The sequence below is a fragment of the Rhinatrema bivittatum genome, chromosome 1 (assembly GCF_901001135.1).
Source record: "Rhinatrema bivittatum chromosome 1, aRhiBiv1.1, whole genome shotgun sequence".
NCBI classification, from domain to species: Eukaryota; Metazoa; Chordata; class Amphibia; order Gymnophiona; family Rhinatrematidae; genus Rhinatrema; species Rhinatrema bivittatum.
The window spans coordinates 746,127,622-746,146,069 of NC_042615.1; positions in this window are offsets into that span (position 1 = coordinate 746,127,622).

Genomic DNA, 18,448 nt, shown 5'->3' on the forward strand with positions numbered 1-18,448 from the left:
AGTCGATCTCCTGCCGGCGCCATTTTCCGTACGGAAAAACGATTCACGGCAGGAGATCGCTCCCGGACCCCCGCTGGACCCCCAGGGACTTTTGGCCAGCTTGGGGGGCCTCCTGACCCCCACAAGACTTGCCAAAAGTCCAGCGGGGGTCCAGAATGACCTCCTGCAGTCGAATCGTGTTGGTCTATGGCCGGCGCCATTTTGCGCCGCCATTTTGCAAAATGGCGGCGCAAAATGGCGCCGGCTGAAGACAACACGATTCGATTTCAGGAGGCCGTTCCGGACCCCCGCTGGGCCCCCAGGTAATTTAAGGCATTTTGGGGGGGTTTGGGAGGGTGGGGGATTTAATTTAAAGGGTCAGGGGTGGGTTTTAGGGTGTGCCGGTGTGCCGGTTTTCCCGCCCTCCCCCTTCCCCTCCCCCTTCCCCCGATTTACGATTTTTTGACGATAAATCGGGGGAATTGTTATTGTATCGTGGCCCTAATGATTTTTGATGATTTAAAATATATCGGACGATATTTTAAATCGTCAAAAAACGATTCACATCCCTACTGTACATTATTGTCCCTCCTGAAGCAGCCTGTGTGGTAAAGCATGGAGACCGTTTTGGGGGACATCACTTTGTTTCATGTGAACCATTTTAACTGAATATTTGCAGAGTTCCAGAATTACAATAAAGTTTAACAATTTGTGCTAAAACACCTGTAAGGACTATCTAGATTATTTTCATGCTCTTTCTCTTGGTTTCCAAACTGAGCATTGAACCTAATTCCAATTCTTCTGTAAATTGACTAGGTAACCAACTAAACAACTCCACTGTTGATGATGATTTCATACAAATTCTAGGTTGATAATCATCAAGAAAGGCAGTGTGCTAAGGTTTCATGTTTATCATATGTTGCTGTCACATGGGGAAGACAATTTTCAGATTGATTGACATGAGTAAAAAGTATTTTACCCAGATTAAACAGCTTCTGTCTGAAAATTGCTCTCCTCAATGTGGCTAAACATCTGTGCAGTATTCCTCAACATGCATGCTTGCTTTTAGCCACAAAGAGAAAGCATTCCCGAAGATTTGTTTAGGGCAGGGGAGGAAATGTTTGCACGTTGATTGCATTTTCAAACCCTTATATATAGTTTGTTTTAGCCAAGAGCTACCCACAGAAAAACAGATGCAAGTGGCCACAAGTACTTAGTACCCACGGCAAGTTTCAAAGCAGAGATAAGTACATACTTTCACTTTGAAAATCAGTGCAAAGCCATGGGTAAAAAATACACACGGCTTTGTTCCAATTCAGAAAGTTTGAGAATCATCACCTTACTGTATGCTTCTGAAATGCCAACTACACATTAGTTCTATGACTGTCAAATCTTTCTTATGTATGGGGAGGGAAATTTGCAAACCTCATTTATCCTGGTACCAATTTACCTGGGTAAGGAATGTCTGAAAATTTCCCACCCTAAAACCCAGCTAAAATATGTTTGGAGTTTCACAATGCGCATACTTTTCCTCACATTAGGAGGAGATGTTCCCAAGGGTGTGCTTGGGTCAGGGAGGAAAATAATATGCATAGATTGCATGCTCAGATCTATGCACATTATGTTTCATGGAAAAAACTCCTGCAGAAAAAGCAAATGCAAATGTCTGCAAGTTCATTTTATACCCATGGCAGATTTTCTAAGTGAAAGTGCATGCATACTTTCACTTTAAAAACTGATGCAAAGACTACGGGCAGAAAGTACCTGCAAACTTTGCAGCAATGAAGCTAGTTTGCAAATTTTGCCCACCATGATGTGCAGATGAAAAAGTAGCTTCTTGCAGCTCATGATTACAAATGTATCCTGTCTTCTTGTTAAGCCTGCTGATTCTCTTCAGCCTGTTGGTCCTAGTGAGCCTGGAAATGTTCCTCAAATCAAACATAAAAAAGGGAAGCCACAGAGTAGCCACAAACAACATATTACCAAAAAATGCCATGCAAAAAAAAAAAAAAAAATACAAAAAAATCTGAGAGAAGCTTAATTACTATAACAGGACAGAGGGACAATCATTTAAATCTATATGTACGTTTAGGGACTATCAAATATCATCTCATATTTCTCTGTATAACAACTTCAGAAACCCCAGCTTTTTAATCGAGTCCCTTATTTAAAGTCCAAATGTGAAGCTGTGTACAGACCATAAAAGTAGCAAAATAAATGGGAACAAACTCGGAAATGAAACTTTACTCCACTCAAACAAAATATCATAAAGTTTAAAAATACTTCCCTAAGCCCAAACATTTCTACACAAGTGTCAAATCTCACCATCCAAATTCAGATTCACTGGCATATATCAGTCGTTTAATCTGAAATGTCTCACAGAATACCAACATGCTGCTGAAACATAGTCCCTATCAATATTTTGTGAAACACATTTCAGGTTCATCAACAAGGTGCTCGGTGATAATGTTCTTCACATCACCTTTCAAAGTCCAGTAGCTACTCTAGATTACACTCGTGAGCTGGACATATTCGGGTAGATTTTCAAACAGCGCAATTTGGCGTACTTTTGTTGGCGCATCAGGCGCCAACAAAAGTACGCTGGATTTTAGTAGATACGCGCGTAGCCGCGCGTATCTGCTAAAATCCTGGATCGGCGCGCGCAAGGCTACCGATTCCGTATAGCCGGCACGCGCCGAGCCACACAGCCTACCTCCGTTCCCTCTGAGGCCGCTCCGAAATCGGAGCGGCCTCGGAGGGAACTTTCTTTTGCCCTCCCCTCACCTTCCCCTCCCTTCCCCTACCTAACCCACCCCCCTGGCCCTGTCTAAACCCCCCCCCCTTACCTTTGTCGGAGGATTTACGCCTCCCGGAGGGAGACGTAAATCCCCGCGCGCCAGCGGGCCGCTAGCGCGCCGGGACGTGACCTGGGGGCGGGTCCGGAGGGCACTGCCACGCCCCGGATCGCAACCACGCCCCCGGACCCGCCCCCAAAACGCTATGTCCCGCCCCGAAAATGCCGCGTGGATCGGGCCCGCCCCCGACACGCCCCCCTCGGAAAACCCCAGGACTTACGCGAGTCCCGGGGCTCTGCGCGCGCCGGTAGGCCTATGTAAAATAGGCGCACCGGCAAGCAGGGCTCTTAAAATCCGCCCCATTATAGGAACATATCTGGCTTTTCCTCTTCCCTTTCTATAAACTCAGGAGATGATCTGGTCAAAGAGGAAGTTCTTCTCTCACCAGAAACCTGTGGAAATTTCTGGATTACCAGATCTAACTTTTTCTTTGCCTAGGAAGCGAAGGAAGTTGAAGGCAGTATGAGGACACAATTTGAGTCTCAGATCAGGGCTGAATAGGAATTATAAGAGCATAAGAAAGAACCCCTTCACCACATTGATGTCTTCAGTTGCTTCAAATTCCACTTGACATGCCCCATTTGAGTCACCAGTTTGAACACGAATGTGATCTAGTTTGTAATGATATAAATTAAAATGACTTAGTTTTTCTGGACATACATGTTGGGCACAATGTGACTTTTTACTATTATACAGTAGTATGAGCTTAAATAAAATGTACTTTGATCCAACTTCATCTGCATCATCTATTTTATAACTTTTCCAATCTGGAATGGCTGTATCCAGGACTCCTGCAGCACGTGCTGTTGCTCTGTACAGAGTTATATGGTTACATGGGAAAAGATGTAGAAATCAGTTTCAGTCCTATTGTTCTTCCCAAGATCAGTGATAATTATATAGAAAAAGATACAAAAAGCTATCTTTACCTTGACAATGATGACAACTGTGAACATACATGCATCATGAAGTAGATATTGAAAAGCCGTTTAGATGGATAACTTAGATATCCATCTAAATGGCAATTTTTGGTATATTCAGTCTTTTATCTGGCTAGATTTTAGCTAGATAAGTTAATATAAAGTCATTATAAAGTTTCATTTCCAGATAAGTCATTATCTGGCTAATATTTAGCCATTTAAATAAGAGGCATTCCAGGGGCGTAACTTGAGGAGTTACTTAACTAGCTAACTTAGCCAGATAAGTAGTGATATTCAAACTCTCTCTCCCAGTGGTTGTAGGTAGGAACTGCAATAATTGTGGTAGTATAAAAAAGTTATTGCACTTTGTGGTTAAAAGACAGGAAACAGAGAGTAGGATTAAATGGTCAATTTTCTCAGTGGAAAAGGGTAAACAGTGGAGTGTCTCAGGGATCTGTACTTGGACCGGTGCTTTTCAATATATATATATATATATATAAATGATCTGGAAAGGAATACGACGAGTGAGGTTATCAAATTTGCGGATGATACAAAATCATTCAGAGTAGTTAAATCACAAGCAGACTGTGATACATTACAGGAGGACCTTGCAAGACTGGAATATTGGGCATCTAAATGGCAGATGAAATTTAATGTGGACAAGTGCAAGGTGTTGCATATAGGGAAAAATAACCCTTGCTGTAGTTACACGATGTTAGGTTCCATATTAGGAGCTACCACCCAGGAAAAAGATCTAGGCATCATAGTGGACAATACTTTAAAATCAGTGTGCTGCAGCAGTCAAAAAAGCAAATAGAATGTTAGGAATTATTAGGAAGGGAATGGTTAATAGAACGGAAAATGTCATAATACCTCTGTATCGCTCCATGGTGAGACCGCACCTTGAATACTGTGTATAATTCTGGTCGCCGCATCTAAAAAAAGATATAGTTGCGATGGAGAAGGTACAGAGAAGGGCAACCAAAATGATAAAGGGGATGGAATAGCTCCCCTATGAGGAAAGGCTGAAGTGGTTAGGGCTGTTCAGCTTGGAGAAGATGGCTGAGGGGGGATATGATAGATGTCTTTAAGATCATGAGAAGTCTTGAACGAGTAGATGTGACTCGGTTATTTACACTTTTGAATAATAGAAGGACTAGGGGGCATTCCATGAAGTTAGCAAGTAACACATTTAAGACTAATCGGAGAAAATTCTTTTTCACTCAACGCACAATAAAGCTCTGGAATTTGTTGCCAGAGGAGGTGGTTAGTGCAGTTAGTGTAGCTGGGTTGAAAAAAGGTTTGGATAAGTTCTTGGAGGAGAAGACCATTAATGGCTATTAATTAATTAATTATACTTAGGGAATAGCCGCTGCTATTAATTGCATCAGTAGCATGGGTTCTTCTTAGTGTTTGGGTAATTGCTAGGTTCTTGTGGCCTGGTTTTGGCCTCTGTTGGAAACAGGATGCTGGGCTTGATGGACCCTTGGTCTAACCCAGCATGGCAATTTCTTATGTTCTTATGTTCTTACCTATGCAAAGCACTAACATAGTGCACATTACAATAAATAGGCTGTTATCATAAAACACACCCTATTGCATGCAATAGTTTGATGAATCTAGCCCTTAGCCAGCTATTTCTGAAATTGACCTCCATTTGTTTTGCATTACAGTTCACTACAATTATATTCTGTCTGAAGAATTATCTCTCTGATGTTCCACCTAATACCACATATTAGTGAAGGGGTAACCATGATACCTTGGTATTATAGATTTTTAAATCATCTCCAGTAGTGTTTAAAAGCACTATCAGATGCCTTATAATGGCCACAGAAAGATGTTAATATCCTATTTGGTTGCTGAAATGCAATCATTTTGGTGACCATCTGGCAAATCTTTCAATGTTGTTTGAACTGTTCATTGACAGCATTCAAAAGCTTATGATCTGACCTGTAAATATTTTTCCCCAAAAGTAATGCTCAAAGTGCAGACTTCTCCAGCAGTATCGTGAACCTGCTTTTATTGATGATTATTGCATCGCTTGATGTGTTATGTCACAGGGTGATTGCTATGGTGATTTCCTTTTCAACACTAATACTATGCTGTAAATCAATACCATCATTGGTAGATGTAAAATCTAGCTATAAATCACAAGCAAAATATACCAGTCTGCAATAATGTATTGCCTGATATACTGAAACCATAATTGTCTATATCCTATCAAAGAAAATTTACCTTGGGCATTTTTTTCATTAATTAGTTCTTACAAATTCTATTGAAGTAGAGTAAGTTTGAATGATACTGCAAATTGGTAGACTGTCTCTGTTCTTCAAAACAATTCCTGGAACAAGTAATAAAAACCAGACAGGATCATCGTCCTCTTTGGCTGTTACTCTTATCAGGATGGTTGCTTGTTCAGAATTGTAATGTAAATAATAGTGACTTCCTTGCGTTGACAATTTGATTGTTTTTATTTAATCAGTAATAATTGGTTAGAGAGGATGGGAGATCGGGCCATCAAGTGCAGTCATACATATGGAACTACACTTGTGCAGGAGTCGCCAACAAAAACAAACAATATGAAGTGCTATGGAGTTTGAATCTTGACAATAATAGTCAACAATAAACACATTTGTCTGAAAAGAGCCTAAAAAGTATTTTAAAATATCTATGGTATTTCAGGAGTGAAGATAGTTTTCAAATAAAGATACTTATTTCCTTCTGATATCCTTGTAAAAAAAGTATATATTCTATTTATTTATTTATTTATATTTATATTCTGCTTTTCACACTTTTTTTTAGCACTTCAAAGTGGATTACATTCAGGTACTGTAGGTATTATATATATATAGAGAGAGAGAGAGAGCTTTGAAAATCTGCTTCTTACAGAATACATAACCCTGCCCCACTAGTGGAGAATGGACCATTGCATAAAACTGCTTGTTCAAAACTACTGTCATCTCTTGACCTGTTGTCCAGACAGTAGTGGGAAGTCAATGACTGAATGTGTGCACAGATGATCAAGGTGCAGCTTTACAAATGTCTTCACTGAAAGTAGACCTGAGGTGAATCACTGAAATTATCATGGGTCTCACTTGATCCTTGACAAAGTCTGTAATTTGTAAGACAGCTAGTGCAAACAGCGCGCAGTACATTCCACTAGCCAATTTAATAGCATGTTCTTGGTAACAGCTACTCCCAGTCTGTTGGGATAAAAAGAAACAAATAACTGAGAAGCCTGATGAGGAGTCTGAGTCCTTCTCAAATAGTTGGCCAAGGCTTTCTTACAGTCGAAGAAGTGAAGAGCCTTCTTTCTTTTATGCACATGAGGCCTTGGAAAAAAGATAGGTACAACAATGGCTTGATTGATGTGAAAAACTGACACAATTTTTAGAAGAGGGGGTGAGTATGTAGAAGAATTGGAAGTATGGTGAATAAGACCAGTGCTTTTAATTCACTGACCCATCAATCATACCTGTCAGCTACCAAAAACAGCACTTTCCATGTGAGGAACTTTAAAGTAGCGAACTCCAGAGGTTGAAATGTAAGCAAGGCACCGTTCAACCTGTCCTTGCCCCATCACGTGACGGGGGCAAGGACAGGTCAATGCCATTTTTTCAAAAAGATGTTGACAGGCCCAGAGCTAGGGGGGCATTCTAGGTCCCCACTGAATACCAAAGATTGTTTTTATAGGTACAGGTACAGGGGGTGGGTTAGGAGGTGGGGTTTGGGGTCCATCTGCCCTGCCAGACCACCGGGATCATTTTTTTTGGGTGTGGAAGGATCAGGGTGGTGAGGGGATAGAAACATTAGACCCCCAGGGATGTGAATTTATTTGGAGCGGTGAAGTGAGGAGTAGATGGGGATATTTGGGGCACCTTAAGCCTAAGGGGGCAATTTTCAGCTATTTGACAGAGGAGTGGGGCATCGGACCACTACCGTGTGGTTTCCAAAGGTTTTTTTTATATTTTGGGGTCCAGGGCTGCCTCTAATGGTGGCGGGGGTCTCACATGACCCCTGGGGTGCTTTTTGCTATTTTGGGAGGGTGTCTTTCAGACACCTTGGCCCTTTAATTTTCCCATGGGACCATTGGGGACCCGTGTTAGCATTCCAGTGCTACCTTGGGAAAATATTTACACTTCTCTAAAACACAAACACACAATAATAACAGGGCTTTTTTATTTTTATGCCAGCCATATTATTTTATTTACATTGGATTACCTATGCATAAGCTGCTTTGCAGGCATTGGGCATTTTTATGTATGCAAAGCAGCTGATTTCTATAAAGGAGGAAATTTTCAGATATATCATGCAATAACATGATAAACAGCATTTAACACACATTACATGCTATTTAACTCACAATATCGTTTTGTTACAGCTTAGTAAATTCACGGGTTAGTGAGCTGATCCACTGACTGCTATGTTCTCTGGTCCAGAGTTGGAGAAGAGACATTTTCTTCAGAAAACCATATATGCTCCACCTTGCCTCATCCATTTGATTCCAGAGAAAGATTAGACTCTGAGGTGCCCTGCACTGACCTGGTTGGGCTCCATGCCGAGGCTTCTGATATCCATGTGTAAGGGTATTTTGTTCCCTTAATACTTATTTTCCTTCCGGTTAACACTAAAGGAGTACTTCAGCACTTCGTAACCCAATGCTAAGATTTTTCCTTTGCCCAGGGTGCTAGGATTGGTCAAGTTCTGCCTATAAAAGCCTGGCTGAGCATGTGCAGAGTGTAGTTGTAGTTGTGTTTTTTGGAGGGAAAGGAGTGTTTTTCTGGTGAACCTTGTAGACCCTACAGCCTGCATCAGTTGGGAAATTAAGACTGCATTCTCACCAGTATCTCTTATTTTATTTCATTTTAAGTTTTGTACCTGTTTCTAATTGTATTTTTATTATTTATCTGCTGTAATATATTATTTGATTATCTTCGGTATTTTTAATTGATGTAAATGTTAAATTTGTATTTGTACTCATTTTATTCTATTTATTTGTTGTAAACCGATATGATTGATACACAGAATATCGGTGCTTAAAACAATATAAGTAAATAAATTGTACCCTCATTAATCTAGAAGGAATCTGCTCTTGAGAGAGGAGAAGAGAAAAAAGGTTTTTTTTATCAAGAGTTTGTTTTTTTCCCTTGACCTGTTCCCAACTTAGGAGGGAAGTCACTCTTGTCTGAGGTGAATAGGACAGGGTGCTGTTTGCCCTTATCAATCTAAGCAAGGACTGCAGTTGCCAGAAAAATAATTGATTTGGAAGAGTTGTTTTTTTCTATTTTTTGTTGGGAGGAATCCTTTGCTGCCAACTCCTACCTACCCAAAGGACTTTTCCCTACTTGTCTTGTCACAAAGAGAACATTTGTTCATAGGATGGAGAGAGATCAAGAGATCTTTTAAGCTTCTTTTTTGTTATTTTGGAAGCTTTCCTAAGATACAGTAAAGTTTTATCTGAACATCACTTCAAGTAACCACTAGAGATGTGAATCGTGTCCTCAATCGTCTTAACGATCGATTTCGGCTGGGAGGGGGAGGGAATCGTATTGTTGCCGTTTGGGTGTTTAAAGTATCGTGAAAATCGTGAGCCGGCACACTAAAACCCCCTAAAACCCACCCCCGACCCTTTAAATTAAATCCCCCACCCCCCCGAACCCCCCCCCCCAAATGCCTTAAATTACCTGGGGGTCCAGCGGCGGTCCGGAACGGCCTCCTGCAATTGAATCGTGTTGTCTTCAGCCGGCTGAAGACAACACGATTCAATTGCAGGAGGCCGTTCCGGACTGCTGCCATTCCGGACCGCCGCTGGACCCCCAGGTAATTTAAGGCATTGGGGGGGGGGGTTCGGGAGGGTGGGGGATTTAATTCAAAGGGTCGGGGGTGGGTTTTAGGGGGTTTTAGTGTGCCGGCTTTCCTGCCCTCCCCCTTCCCCCGATTTACGATTTTTTGACGATAAATCGGGGGAATTGGTATTGTATCGTGGCCCTAACGATTTTTGACGATTTAAAATATATCGGACGATATTTTAAATCGTCAAAAAACGATTCACATCCCTAGTAACCACTTCCAGCCTGCTACTGTCAAGTTAAAGGACGTGCCAGCTGAGACAACAAGGGGTGAGTAGTACCTCTAAGATAAAAATTGTGGTGTGTGAAAGACTATTCCAAGGTGCTCAACCCAGTGAGCCTAGGACCCCGGAGGCTTGGCCTCCTCCCCTCTAGATGAACCCTGACACCCCAGCAGCCTACTGCTGAGTTTGCACTGTATCAGAGAGAGAGAAAGGAGATCCAGGTGAGACACTGGCCCTGGGGACTGTTGTATGCCCCTATATTCCAGGAGTCACCTGAAGAGAGGGTTACATGCACTAGACTGATCTTGTCCAGCATCTTTTTCATCAACACCAAATATATTGTGAGTAGAATTGTCATCGGTGTGTCAAGCCTCCATGCCAAATGCATTGTAGAGTGTGTACTCCATACCGAGACCACTGACAGGTCCTGGGAAGAAAAGATGGCCTAGTGTCATGGAGACTTTCTGTACCATGAAGGATGAAGGCACCTGTGCTGACAACCTGACATGGGCTGGATTTGGTTAGGTGCTGGCAATGGCCCACAGGTGTGTTTTATTTTTCTTTCGCTCTGATGGGCTCTACCTCAGGGACAGGCTCCAAATAGATGTTCTGTTTCCTATATAACTCTTCTAGCACTACTCTTCTAGCACTGAGCATTTCTCTGCTTTGCTCAACCCAGGCCTGAGGCAGATCTAGAACCTGGAGCCACTGGGTGGAGGAGGGAGTCAGGCTAATGCAATATAGTATGCTCAGCCTAGTGCACAGGTTGATGCGCAGCTGGCCATGCATTTTTGGAGGCACTAGAATTACTCTTGATGCAATAATGGAATTAGTGCATCCAAAACGCGTCCAAATTAATGCGTAGCTAATAGCGCTCATCACAGGTAGATGAGGCTATTAGCTAGTACCCAGATAGAAAAAAGCACAATGTGCCTGATACACACATTTTAACCCTCAAAAATTAATGCCAGCCCAGGAGCTGGCATTAAGTCTTGAGGTGCCTCAAGCTTCAACAAAAAAGGTAAAAATACTGCTTTTCTGTTGTTCCTCCAACTTAATATCGCGAAACTACGTAGGAGGAACCACAGAAAGCAGCATCATGAAAAAAAGTCTTGACGGCAGACAGGTTAGGAAAATGGATACTCAGTTTACCAGCTTCCATTTTCCTAACCCGTAACTGTGCGCTGGTTAGGAAAATGGATGCTCGTAAATTGAGCATCCGTTTTCCTAACCCACAAAGCTACATCTCCTGGGCTCCAGATGCCAAGGATGTGCTAGGGATGCACAATTTATTCTAGTGTGTCCTTTTTAGTGTGACACCTTATTACCATATCATAATCAGGCACCCAGGAAAGGTGGATTGGCACATGTTAGGAAAACGGGTGCTCAATGTGAGCGTCCATTTTCTACATGATTTTATTGCATCAGGCCCTCTAGAGTGGGGATGTAAGGAGCCCTTGCGTGAACATGCCATGAGCCAAAAAATGTCCTGCTCAAGGACAAAGATCAGCTCTGATGTTTTGACTTCTAGTGGCAATTACCTTTTTTCAATCTTCAGGGATCCTGCATTTTCCAGGCCTGAGATTGGTGAACCCTGAGGGATATACAACCACAGTTATAGCAATTAGCGACAACATGGTCAGAGACCAAACATTTGTAGCAAATCTCATGGGCATTTGTGATTAACATCCAATGCCAAACAGACATAGATCTTGAAGCCACTCATCGTTGCCTTTTTCTTAGGCCTTTCTCCAGACAATGAGTATATCTTTCCTTTTATTTTTTATTTTATTTTTTTAATTTTTATAGCATTTTGAGGGGCTGCCGAGGCAGCAATAGAATAAAAACTTGAAGCTGTAATGAGACAGATGAAAAAATACAAAAAAAAATTACAGAAGCTTAGACAAAATCAGACTGAGGGACTCATGAAACAGCATACATGTAGGAACTACTGTACATGTTCATTAAAACGTTTACTGAGTTTTGATAGATGGGTCTGTTCACCTTTCTCAAATGATATCATCATCTACATGTCATGGATAATGTAGTCCTGCTTGCTGATGAAGAATCCATGGGCTCCTTCATTCTGTGATGGTAGCATGTCGCTAAAAATTAGCATTGATTCTATAATGTGCTTCAGTTCAATCTTCTGGTTGTTTCACAACTACATATATTTCTCTCTATAGTTACATTTATATTTGTTTAAATATTGCATCCCTCACACTAGAGTTTTCCATACCAAGACATCATTTGTTAACCTTTGTTCAGCATTTCTTCCTCTATAAAACGGATCCTATCTAATACCAAAAGCCCTCACAAATATTGCTAGTATGGTATGACATTTTTTTTCACTGCCTATCCTTGCCTAACACATTGAGATAATTTTTTAAACATGTCAATTTTACATATGTTGCCAAAATAATACACAGAATAATTATAATAAAAGGGGAAGAAAAGAAAGAAAAAAACTACAAAATAATAATAATACAACCCTGATGTTTCTGATATCTTTGATGTCCATATTCAGTCACTGTCCAGATAGCAAAGTTAGCTGGATAAACATATCCTACTTATGATTCCTCTCGTAGCTGTGCCACAAGAGGCCTCTCACCTTTTCTCTGGAGGCCGCACCGAAGCCAGGGCCTTGCCTGGACAGTCTATCCCGGTTTTGCTCCATGGCCTGGGAGGCCACCGTTGCCATCTGGGCCTACCTGAGGCCTGTTCTACTTCCTCCTTGACTTTCTGGTTTGGGTCTTGCCCCTTCTTCCTAAGGGGTCGGTCCACAGCTCTTCTCTTTAGTTATAGGGCCAGCTGGATGTGGCCCATCTAAACTCCTTCAAGGGAGTTGCCTGCTTCCTGCTCTATAAAAGGACTTCTCTTTCATGTCTACTTTGCCTTGCATTGGAGTTACATGCTCCTGGATGTCTCACCTTCCAGCGTGCCATCAGGCCTTCGTTCTTCGTTGGAGCTCCATGTCTTGTCTTGATATGTTTCCATGTTCCTGAAGTCCGATGTCCTTGGTTCCTGATGCCTTGTCTTCGCCTTTGCTTCCAGAACCCCTGGTTCTTTGATGCCACTCTTTCCTGGCATGCTCATGGTATATTGCCTATTTGTCTGCAGTTCAAGTCTCCAGAGAGTCATCCTTGCCTGAAGCCAAGTCCCATCTTGGTCCTGTTTCCTGTTTGAAGCCAAGTTCCGTCTTGGTCCTCCATCCTGACTCTCATTCCGGCCCTTGGATGTTCTTGGGGCTGCTCCGTCCATGCCTGACTGAACCTGTGCCATTCCAGCATGGTCCGTAACCAGCCTAGGATGGGCTGTGTAGGGCACACCTTGGTACAGGCTTCTACCAAATCTTTGCCATGTTCCAGTTTTCATCTATTCCATACCTCTAGAGCCTGCTTCGCATTCTAGCGTGGTCCGTGACCAGCCAATTGGGTCCGCCCATTTACGGTGGGCTCTGTAGGGTGCACTGCATGGCAGCCTCAACCCAGTACTTGACTTTGTTCCGGAACCTTGATCCTGAGACTTTGAATTTCCTTGCCTATGTCCAGAGTCTTCCTTGTCTACGTCTAGCGTTTCTATGTTCCAGAGCCCTCGTCTGCCCTCATCCATAGTCTGGCCTGCTGCTTCTTGTCATTCCTTGTGGCTGGACTGAAAGGACTGGGAACAGTCGGAGGACTGTACAATAACCAACACTATGTGTTGGCTCCAGAAGCATGCAGGTCCTATAGAGGGTCAGACCGTCCATCTCCACCCATGCTGGGACACGCCTCGCCTACCCTCGGTGCTGCCTTGGAGTTTTCTCACGATGAGATCGCTCTCCCAGCGCTCCCCTTCTGTAACACTACTAACTTTGGAGGTATATTCAATAGTGCACTATATAACCGGTTATCTTAAAATTAGCCAGCTAACTTTATCTGTCTAACTTTAGGATAGCTCTTTGGCCTGACAATACTTAGCTGGCTAAATTATCCAGCTAACTGAATATCGAAATTAGCCAGATAGCTGGCAAATGTAACTCCTCCCCCAAACACCCCTTGAATGCCCCCTAAGTTATCCAACTAAATTTTAGCTGAATAAAAAGGTAGCCTGCTAAGTGCCCAAATATTCATTTAGCTGAATAGTTTCTGAGTTATCCATCTAAATGCTTCTGAATTTAATTTTCAGTTTAGTTACTGCATATTTCTATTTCTTATCTATAATCACTTGGTCTGTATTTGGTAAAAGTTTATCTGTTTTTTGCATTTGTATCCAAGATGAAGTATTCTGCTAGTATGTATTTTCTGTATACAGACCTATAACAGTCCAGATTTTTCTGTTTTCTAATTTGCATCTCCCAATCAGTGGCGTAGCCACGGGTGGGCCTGGGTGGGCAGGTGCCCACCCAACTTAGACCCAGGCCCACCCAACTGGCACCGGAACTGCAAGGCTGTCGTGGGATCCCATCCCCGCGACAGCGAACAAGAGAACCCACGCCTCGCGTGCCATCACAGCACACATGGGGAAGCGCTGCTGTGGCCGTATGGCCAACCGGTCTTCCTGTTCGGGGGGGGGGGAGCGGAAGCGCCGCGCGCAGCTTCCGCTTCCTCCCCCAATGCAGGAAGATCAGCTGCCTCTCCTGCTGCCACCGGACTCCTGCTATCTTCGGGCGTCGGGCCGTACTGCCCGCCGATCTTCCTGCTTGGGGGGGGGAGGAAGCGGACGTTGTGCGCTGCGCTTCCACTCCCCCCCCCCGACAGGAAGTTCGGCGGGCAGTACGGCCCGACGCCCAAAGATAGCAGGAGTCCGGTGGCAGCAGGAGAGGCAGCTGATCTTCCTGCTCTGGGGGAGAAAGCGGAAGCTGTGCACGTGCTTGATTGTGTATGTGTGGATGAGAATGGGAGTGTGTGTGGGTGAAAACTGGAGCCTGGGTGTGTATGTGGGTGAGAATGGAAGCTTGAATATGTGGGTGAATGAGAGCTCGAATGTGTGTATGTGTGGTTGAGAATGGGAGCCTGGGTTTGTGGGTGGGTGAGAATGGGAGCTTGAATGTGTGTATATATGGGTGAGAATGAGAGCCTGGGTTTGGGTGGGTGGGTGAGAATGGAAGCTTGAATATGTGGATAAGAATGGGTGCTTGAATGTGTGTATGTGTGGGTGAGAATAGGACCTTAAATGTGTATAATTATGGATGAGAATGGGAGCTTGAATATGTGTGGGTGAGAATGGGAGTCTGGGTTTATGTGTGTGGGTGAGAAAGGGTGCCTGGATGTGCGTCTGTGTGTGCATAAGAATATAAGCCTGGGGAGGGGTGAGAAAGTGAGAATCCATCTGGAACTGAGAGGGGAGGAGCGGTGTGTGATCCTTGATTGGGAGACCCGCCCCCTCTGATGTCACTGAGGACTGTGACGGACGTTAAACGGCGCCATAATACCAGGCGTCGCGCACTGAAGGGGCATGACAAAGGGGCACTCCCCTTTGTGCATCCCTTCGTGCATCCCGTAGTGTTAGCCATTCCCCATGTTCTTTTATATCCCTTGTTAACAATCCCCATATTTAAATGTTTAATGTATTGACAAAGGTAATGCATAAGTTCCTGCAAATTTTGTTTAAATGTAAACCGATGTGATATGTAAAATCGAACACCGGTATATAAAAGTAAATAAATAAATAATAAATAATAAATAAAATTGTATGTGTGTCTGCAGAGAATGTGAGCTGGGGGGGGGGGGAGAGCAAGTGAGAGTGACAGCTTGAGTGTGTGAGAGGGAGTCTGTGAGAGAAAGCGTGTATGTGTGTGTGTGTGTGTGTGTGTGTGTGTGGAAGGGAGGAAGACAGTAATAGAAGAAAGACACTGAAAAGGAATTAGGAAATGAGCTATAAGGGAAAAAATGGGAAAAAGAGACCAGAACCAACTGATTAGAAAAATACAAAGATCAGACAACAAAGGTAAAAATATATATCTATATTTTGAGATGTTAGCAATTTAAATATAAGCAACACAACCGCTCTCTCAAAATTTATGGACAGGTAGGAGCCGTGTATAAAATCGTAATAATAAGAAGGCTAAAGTACCACAAATCACCGTGAATTATGTTTGTATCATTAAGTAAACCTCATACTTAGGCGTAGATGTGAATGCTATGCTGCATAATTTGGCATTATTTATCAGTAAAAAAACAACTAGTAGACCTGCATGCCTACAGCCCACCCATGTTAACCTTGTGCCCACCCAAAAAATCAATTCTGGCTACGCCACTGCTCCCAATAAGATATATATTGGTGTCTAGAGCATATTGCAATATTTATATTGCTGCTTTTTCATAGGCCATATTGTAGTTGTTCATGCTGGTTTGACATAGGTGGTAAGTGTGTTCTTTCTAGAATTTTGTGTTACTTCACAGAGTGCCTGGTACTGGAGGGAGTTTATTGCTGTTATTGAGATGACACCAGAATTTGGAGTCATTCTAATTCTGCTTTGTGTCATTTATTAGGCATCTTAGCTTTTGCTGATAGCTGTTGTTTACAATTACCTTTGAAATGTTTTCCTATAGCAAGAATATTTTTTGAGGTTGACATACAAATTAACACAAGTTTTTGTTGTCTGTATTGTACTTGGCCCTCCAAGGAGGAATTCTCTTGAAAACGCATCTGCCAAAATCAAAATCTGTACCTGGATACTAATCAACTTTGGGATCATATTTCTATAGCTGTTTTTGAATCTGGGAGGTATGCATATCTCTCAGTCTCTTTCTGGCAATTATAATGAATAGTTTCTTCTATAATTGGCAAACCACAGATACAATCATACAATTTTGTGTAACCAGATACAATATCCAGTGTATGTTTCTTGATTTGTTCATAACCTTGTCAGTATAACTCAACTCTCTTGAAATGTTCAACAATGTTCTTTAACGTTTGATGAGTCTTGGTTGGGGGAGGAAAGTAATGCATGTAAGATTGCATTTTCATTTTCATGCATGTTATTTTCTATGCAGAAAAAGCAGGTGGAATACTTAAAGGAGAGTACACATATACTTTCATTTTGAAACTTGTGGCCAAATCTGCCAGCAAAATGTTTGTCCATGACCTCTTTGTCCCAAAACACATAAAGGCCTATTACCAAAGTGCGCTTATATGTAAGCGTGGGAAATGGAAAGCAATGTGCTATTTTTCATGTGTAGAACCCCCTTCAGGTTCTACCGTGTAGCTGATACCAAGGGGGGTAGAAACTGGCACACAAGAAACCCACTGGGTCCCACTATAAATCGGAGTACCAGTGGTTTGCAGGTTCCTGATTAACTGGGATTAGACTGTGCCTCCGCGCCCACTCTCTCGCCAACCTGGGGTACCCCGTTTTCCTGCCCTACCGGAGTCAGGAACCCAAGCGCACGCTGAATAGAAGAGAGATTTTTACTTACAGAAACATTTAGGCAAAATAAAGGGAAAATGTAACCTTAAACATAAGGTAAACATTGCAAGATAGCGCCTTTGAATAATGCTAACAGAATAAGTAGGAGATGACTTAAGGGTAACAAAATGATGTGGGTCACCCCAAATAATAAAACCAGAGGAAGACAAAAACAGTTTGTACTCAACAGTATTTTGTATTAAGGAGGGCCCTCCAACTGTGAACCTGGTACCAACGCCCCTTAATGTACAGAAGATTTTTCTTGATCCAGACAAATTCTGGAAATTCTTAGTGGGGGAAATTCATATAGTCGTTCCTACTGCTGAATTGTTAATTCAGTGTCCTGGCTAGTATACGTACATAAATTGCTAGGACCACTTAACGTTCGGTCTTTCCCCACAGGACCACAGGTCTTCCGGAGCCCAGCCAAACCTGCCTCTCACTGCAGCAAGTTATCAGACTGGGAGGGACTAGTAGCAATACAGGTTCCAATCGCTGAACTGCAATAGTGCTAGCAGCCATTTCTTCCTCTATCCCTTTACTTCCAGCCCAATTCAGCTGCTCTTTGCATCTCTTTCTGTTGCATGGGCTCTACTGCATGGACAGGAGGAAAGTTTCTGTGCATCAGTAAATAAGCAGGCTGGGGTAGAGGGGGGGGAAACAGCCTCGGTGGTTTATCTGTTCTGCAGCTGACTCGCAAAGATTCTTCCTGGCTCTGGCTCTGTGATGTCCTGTAGAGCTCCTTCTCCAGTGCTCTGTGGCTCTCTCCTGCTCCACTGTGACTCCTCCTGATGCAGTGATGCAGTCACCCACTGGCTCCAACTCTCCTTGCTTCTGCTTTACAGCTGCTTCTCCTGCAAGGGCTGATGAAATCTTGGGCCAAGAGCATTTCTTACAGACAATTCAAACAGGGTGAGGAGCCAGTCCTAATTGGTTCGCCTCCCGCTCGATCCCCTGATTGTTGCAGAAAGAAAAACTGGCTTTCTGCACAGACTATGATTTTCTTTAAGGAAGCAGTGGTCTCACTCATTCTTCCCTGGCTGAAAGGCTGAAATCAGCCTAGCTAACACATACAGGCCGATGCACTATCCCAGGCGTAAAAACGTGCATCCAAACTGGGTGTCTGTTTTTTTTTCAACGCGTGCACATTCACTTCCCATGGGCGCGCGGTGCTATATTTTAATGAGCTGCTACATTAAAAAGGATGTGCTCGGCTAAATTGTGTGTCATTAGC